Source organism: Pavona decussata, unplaced genomic scaffold (genome assembly GCF_977016875.1).
Source record: "Pavona decussata unplaced genomic scaffold, jaPavDecu1.1 SCAFFOLD_21, whole genome shotgun sequence".
Taxonomy (NCBI): Eukaryota; Metazoa; Cnidaria; class Anthozoa; order Scleractinia; family Agariciidae; genus Pavona; species Pavona decussata.
Window position 1 is genome coordinate 1615001 of NW_028145444.1, and position 7500 is coordinate 1622500.

Sequence of the window (7500 nt, forward strand, 5' to 3'; positions counted from 1 at the left end):
CACGCGCGTATGGCGCAATTTTTTTTTCTAAGAATAGGTTTTTTTGGTACAACACATGGGGACAGGCCCACAAGTCAAAATGGCATCTCGTTACGGTCTCCATCCCTGATTATGGCTCCTGGTAAAGGACACTTGATAGAAAATCTGCCTCTGCTAAGGGAGATCTACAAAGATCCTTCCTTACTTTCGTGCAGAAAAGGGAGATCTTTGAAAGACGTACTCGTAAGAGCAAATTAGCTTTGAATGTCATATTCTTCCTATCTCGACCAGTAGGAGCCGTCTTGGCCCGTCTTTATTATTTTACCAAACAAGCTCTTCCATGTCAGAATTTATCTTTCCCGCCATTTTGAATCTTGTTGAGTAAAAACAACAGCCGCTGACCACGAAAATCTACTTTCTCACTTGAGCTTTGATTAAGTTCGACTTCAGTTAGGTTCGACGTCTGAATCAACTGCCGAACTTAATTATTTGGGTCGACCTTAATAGGTGTTAGGTTCGGCTCATGTAAAGTTCGACGTATGAACCGGGCCTTATTCCTGTGTTTTAATGAAGTGCAACTTGTGAATTAGCATCGACGCAGGTTCGACGTTTGCTACCACGCTGGAATTAAGTCGACTCTTTGTCGAACTTATTTTAAATAAATTCGACGCGACTTAGATTCGACGTTTGCCCTAGGCCTAAGTTCGACATTTGATTCAGACGTCGCATTTTACATGTGCCGAATATAATACATAAATTATAGTAAATTATTATTATTCATTTTGTAACCACAATCCGTAAATGCCATGCGCAGAAGAGTACAAACAGCACTTTGAAAAAATGGCGGGAAGCGAAGGAATGTGCCGGTTCGTGCTTTTTTAAAACAAAATATACTTGTTTGACGTGCAGCAATTATTATTGTATGAGGCGCTCGGTGTTTGAAAATGAAAAGGACACTCCTGGGTGGAAAGAGGGAAAATCTGTGGCATATTGTGAGACGTGCTCCAATGAAACGATGAAAAGGCGCGGATCGAGTGAAGGCCAAGATGAGTCATCTTGGCCTTAACTCGACCGGCGCCTTTTCAGCACGCTGCTGGCAATGAAGATATTACTGCAAACAAGCCGCATTCGTCAACTGGCAGCACGGAAACAAAGACATTGAAGGAGGACGGAGTTAAATTCGGCACCATTAAATTCGACGTCTGAATCAAATGCCGCATTTAATTATTCTAGTCGACTAAAATAGGAGTTATATTCGGCACATGTGAAATGCGACGTTTGAACCGGGCGTCAGATTTTAAATTTATTATTCAAAGTTAACAAAAGTTGACTTCTGTTAAGAAACGGTTATCACCAAAGACTGTTCAGTAAAAACCAGTGATAAACTGTGTTTGCAAGGACCACCGTGACAAAATAAAAGTACCGGATCCTGTAGTGAAGGATCTAATAAGCAAAAAAAATTGTAAAGCAAATAATCTAAAAAAAGAGCAAGGCTGATTTCACGGTCAGGGAAGTATATTTTCCAATGTTTCGAAAGGCACGGCCCTCTCTTCTTCAGGGTATGTTTGAGACTGACCCTGTGGCAAGATACGTTACAATTTAAACAGTTACAATAGATACCTGAAAAAAGGCTAACGTTACATAAACAAAAACGTTACAATTACACTTACCGGGCCCGGTAAGTTACCGGGTCTTTCGAGAAACGGGCTCCTGCACTCTTCTGCGGACATGCGACTCATCCCTCTCGAACTACAACCCACCAACAATGCCTCCCGCCGTAAGGCACGCGAGGCTTTTCTAATTTATGGAGAGAAAACGTTATCGCCAGAAGGCATTAACAGGAAAAACGAACGCTGAGCCGCTGATTATACACTTTTATATTTTTGTTATCTCATATTTACAAGTAGTCCAATTACGCTGTCTTCCAGTCATGTATTAGCCAGTCATTTTTTTCCATGTATTTTTTCAAACTTTAAATTATGGAGCCGTTACTACATTTTCCTTCAGTATAGCTCTGGCCCTGAGGAAGACTATTTCTAGTAGTCAAAATGATGACCTTTGAGTGCAAGCGGTATGAGGAGTCATTTCTGCCAAAATCCTGTTTCAAATTTTGTTATATGGAGAACCTGCATATTTCATAACTTTTTATCAAATTCTTTTCTCAAAATATTAGAACTGCGATTGAACCAACGGAATAGAATTCAGTAAACCAGAACTGAAATTGAAACTTGAAAACACAACAGAACAGAAATTGGAGAAACAGAACAGAATTTGACCTTGCTCCAGTTTCTGTTCTGTTGATCAACGAACCGAGTGGAGCATGGGTAAGAATCAATTAAAGCAAGTGACACACTCGGACACCAACCCACGGCTTAAACCCACGGCCTGGCCAGTACCTTACGCATGCGCACAGCCATATCACCCAGGCAGTGGCAGCCATGGACAGCTGTTTCGGCCTTGTTAGGCCTCATCAGCAATGCATAGCCGTCGGGCACCGGACGACCAGAAGGCCGTGTATCAGGCACCCTTTACTGCCGAGGCGAGTGTAAAACACCCCTTTAAGCGACAGCTCCACAGCACACATGTGGTAGCTGTTGCACATTATAATTTATAAAGATTATTCGATTATTCTTCCCGCTTAAGGAAAATTTATTCCACTTTCAACTAACTCTTTGCTTGAAGAAGTGAAAGACCTCATCGAGGCACCAAAAAACCGAAAGCGAGACTCCAAGCGAAAGAGAAGCTGATACATCGTCTCGGTGCCACAACAGCAGAGAGAAATGCAGAAAAGACCACCATAGTAACGAAAAGACCTTTTTTGTTCATTGGCTAACATTCCTTGATGTCACCGGTAGAAAAACTACCGATAAATTTGGCGCGTTGCAAGTGGGAAAAGTCCTGTCCAACGAGGGAACTGAAACCAACATAAAATAAAGTGTGAAGAGGGAAAATAATATTGGACAGGGCTTTTAGAAAGACTCCTGGTGTCAGCCTCGTTCCCAAGGTTCCTAGGAGCGCTCCTTGAGACGGGACGAGGAGAGATCCTGAGAACGAGGTTGCTCTGGTGTCCGTATTAACCTGGTTTTACTGTAAGTCAAAAACGGGGGCCAGTGTTTTATTAGGGGACCTATACACACAGCAGTGGGTTGAAAAAGCGAGGTGCAGCTGAGTTTGTTTTTATCAACTTTGAACATTTCAATCCTAGCAGTATTCAGGATGTTTGTCCCATGAACCTAGTTTAATGGCCTTAGCTCCCACGAGTCTCCTGCGTGTAGCTCAGTGGTAGAGCATCCGAACTAGTAATCGGAAGGTCTTAGGTTCGACTCCTGTTAGGAGCACTCGGATTTTTTTTCGAGTATGTTTGTGTCATTTACTGATTAATACATCATTCTCTCAACTTTGAAGTGTTTGGAAATCGGATGAAACACTCTTTCAACTTTGCTTCTCAAACCATTCAAACCAGTAATAATTCTTGGACAAATGCAAAGCGAACATTCACGAATTTCACCAAACGTCCTCCACGGTAGTGAATTATTAATGAGTTTGGAAACGGTCCATCTAAACACGTGTCTTTCCATGGTAAACCAGGGTTTACTATACGAACTAAATCAACATGTTTATGAGCAGCTAACCAGTCATGTGATGGATTTATAAACGATGGCACTTGCTGAGCTGAAAGCATCCCAGAGTGGTATGGAAACCTTGAAACGTCTTGTGGTTGCACTTTCTAGTAAGGTCGACCATCTGAAACGCAGACAACTGAGACAAGAGGAAATTACTCGGACTAAAAGAGTTAGGTGTTTCACCATCGTACATCAGCTGAGCAGCCAGTTGTGTAAGGATTCAGATCGACCATTTCATATTTTACTTTTTTTGACCTCTAGTTTACCCGCTAGTAATGCTTGGAATGACCTGTCTTCTTAGTTTTGATCAGTTTTAGTGTAACCGTAACCGTATTTCTTACCGAATTTATGTGCTTTGAACCGGTAGTGAGCTTTATATAAGTATGACATCAAAGATGCCTGTTAAAGGAAACTGACACCTTTCTCAAGCCTCAAGCTTGTTTTAGTCTATATACATTTGTTCTTGTAGTTTTGGAATATAGTTTTGCAATATAACCTTAAAGTTAATATTGTTAAGTTTTTACTTTTAGTTGCTCAAGTTTTTTTGTTCTGAAGTGTCTGTTAAGGATGATACTAAAATTTGGCGCAAGAGAACTTTTTGTTATTGTGGTCTCGCTCGAAGGAAAATATGCTTATCGTTTTCATTCAGCGTACTGTCGTTAGCACAGGGCCAGGTTGTTCAAAGCCCGATTAAGCTAATCCTGGGTTAACGTGAACTTTGATTGAAGTTTAATTGCTAACCAGTAAGGACGCTTCCAAAAGATTTTTTGTCCCTCAGTTTTGACATGGACTTTCCTATACTATAAAATTGTCATGGTGATGTGCTGCACGTGTTTCGCTCTCGTTTCTTCTGATGGCGTTCTACTGTTTTCCAACCTTCTCAGCCAATCACAGAGCTTGTAGCCACACATGCAGTTTAACTTGGTTTCTGATTGGCTAAGAATTCGGAAACCAACACAAAGATAGAAAACGATGTCAATCAAAAACTCCTTGAAGCCGGCAGCGGAGTTTATCAAGCGCATCAGAGGGAAGAATTAATACTACATAATACTACAGGCGATCGACCCCAGCTGCATTTTCGTTACCATATCAAGTGTGTTGGTGAGGAGTAAAAATATTTAATTATCGTTATGCGGTAATTCAAATTCAGTGTTTATTGTTTGTTTGTAGTAAAAGTGCTCCCAAAGAAATGATCTTTCACCAGAAGGAACATTAGAATAAATATGAAAGGGTTAACATTCTAATCTTTCATTTCATGTCCTTTTTAAATGCGCATTAAAATCTTTTTAAATTACTCCATAGTACTTTTTTTCTTTTTTCGGAACTAAGCATAACCATGTTTCTTTAACTAGTGTAGTTAGCAATTCTATTAAACTTAGTCCTCCAATTATTTTATACGGGACCAGAAGTCCATACACATAATTTATGGAGTTTTGATGAGCTAGGCTTGACAATTATAAAGTTGAGTGGTTTGAAATAACTAGAAACCAGAATCGAGTACCGTTGTGATATCTGACCAATCACGATGAGCGTATAACGGCATGCGTAACCGGCGCCAAACGCGGGAAATGCTGCCAACATAAGTCACGGTTAGTTGACACGCACGTTTTCGATCCTGATTGGTTGAGATAACAGAATGTTTGCTCTGATTGGTAAGGTATCACGAGAATTCCGAGCCAATTTCAGAGCCCAGAAAACGCTAAACAAAACTCAAAGACAGGTTTTCAAGGTCAATCAAAATCTGCTTCAAAATGTGTTATGATTAGTATAAGTAACAACACAATGCATTATCAAATTGCGTTGGGAAATAATATAAATAGATAAGATATTCTGTGGGCCGTCAGATTGCAGAATTGGATAATTTATTTTAGCCGCTGGTGTGGTCCAAGGGCCCTTTTCTCGCAGGTCCCATTTTTTGCAGTAAACAATTTTAGAGTCAATTAAAATTCAATGTTTGTTGAGGAACACAAAATAATTTTCATGGCCTTGTAAGCCTGCGCAGCAAGGGTTTTCGTGGGGTTCCGTGAGAACGAAAAAAAGGAGGTAGTGGGGTGGGGAGAGTTTTTTCGCTCAGGTCTCAATTTCCACACTGTCAAAGAGTGAAAAACGGACAAAACCCAACAGAAAAGCTTGCTACACAGGTTCCAACCTGGTAAGTTATGGGAACTTTGAAGAAAAGGGCCCAGTTAGCCAGTAAGGAAGTTTTTTATATTCAGTATTGCGCGAAGGAGCAAGCGAAGAAGTTTTCCAACCCACAACGCACGCCCCAGAGTATCACGTGACACACATCTTGCTCCAAAGGCCTCCTTCTCTACCGATCAGCGACAGAGAAGTGGAGAGAGATCTTGGAACGAGACTAGCGTGAAACAAGGATAACAATATACTTACTTCTCATTCAATTTTCAAACGAAAACGTGTTAAAATTATCAGGCTATCTGTAATTTATTTTTGCCGGGGCCGAGTTAGCTGCTGTCTATGTTATCGGGGTGTCCGTAAGGTGAAAGTTGACTGTAGTTTTTTCATGACAAAATGCCGTAATAGGCAAAGAGGCTCATCAAAAAGTTTATATTACTCTTTAAATGTGACATACCTTTTTTTTTTTTTTTCGATTAACCGCCCACCTTCAAATAAGCGCTCATCCTGAAAGCCCAAAACTTCCCACCCTCAAATAAGCGCCCATCCCACCCCCTCCCAACAAAAAACATTTCTTACTAGCCCAGCGTGAAGTAAGAGGGACGTCAGTTTTGTTCCAAAATTGGTTTTAGATACAGTAGTCAATGACCTTTTATATTGTTTATGTTAGATTTTGCACTTGCACTAGATTTTTTGTCCGCTTGTTGAAATGAAATAAACTTGTTATCCCTTGTTTTGTTATTCTCTAAAGATGTCCTCGCTTGCTGAAAATGTTTGGAAGAAGCTGGAAGATAGAAAGCATCCACCCTCAGGGGCCTAAAATTATATAAGCGCCCAAGCTCCTGTTGACGGACCCTTAAATGACTGTATTGGTTCAGTCGTTGCGTCGAAAGATAGAACTCGATACTTGCTTGGAATTGTTATTATTATTATTATTATTATTATTATCATTATCATTATCATTATCATTATCATTATCATTATCATTATCATTATCACTATCATTATCATTATTATTATTATTATTATTGTTATTATTATTATTATTAGTATTATTATTATTATCGAAAAGAATTGTAAATAAGTTTTAATAGCTACTTTTAACCTGTAAATAGCATTTTACTTAGAATATTTTAAGAAAAATTATTATTGTTTTTATTTAAAAAAATATATTATTATTATTATTATTATTAATAATTATTATTATTTATTTTTTTTGTCCCAATTTGTCAGTATACCGCTCAGCTCAAGTTTCTCTTTACCAGTAATCACGACCGACCATTTGACAAACCCTCTTTTTCGAGTAAGACGCACTCAAGAATGAGAAATGGCCCGCAAGTCCCCCGGACGGATCTCCCATATAAAAGTGATAAGAGTGAATCGTCAGAAATTTTGAAAAGAACCCGTGAAGGGTACCATAGTTCTGTTTTGCGGGCATGGTGTGAACGCTTTTTTTTTTTTTTTTTTTACCTCCAAGTGGTACCAAATCAGTTGACTGAAATTCACTTCCTCTCATATTGTTGGGCTCAGTACCACCTAAAAGGTATCGCCACACCTCTGACGGGTCATTTCAGATTTTAGTACCCTAAGGGGTACCAAACCACGAATTTTAAAGGACCCTAGTCAGCCTCCGCCATTTTCGATGCCATCGAAATTATTGATATTGCATGGTGAAGCGAAATCTTATTGCTTAACTGTGAGCTGTTTTCCTGAAAGTATGTTTCATTATCTTTAGTAGTTTCACAGTGATTTCGTTCATTTCGAC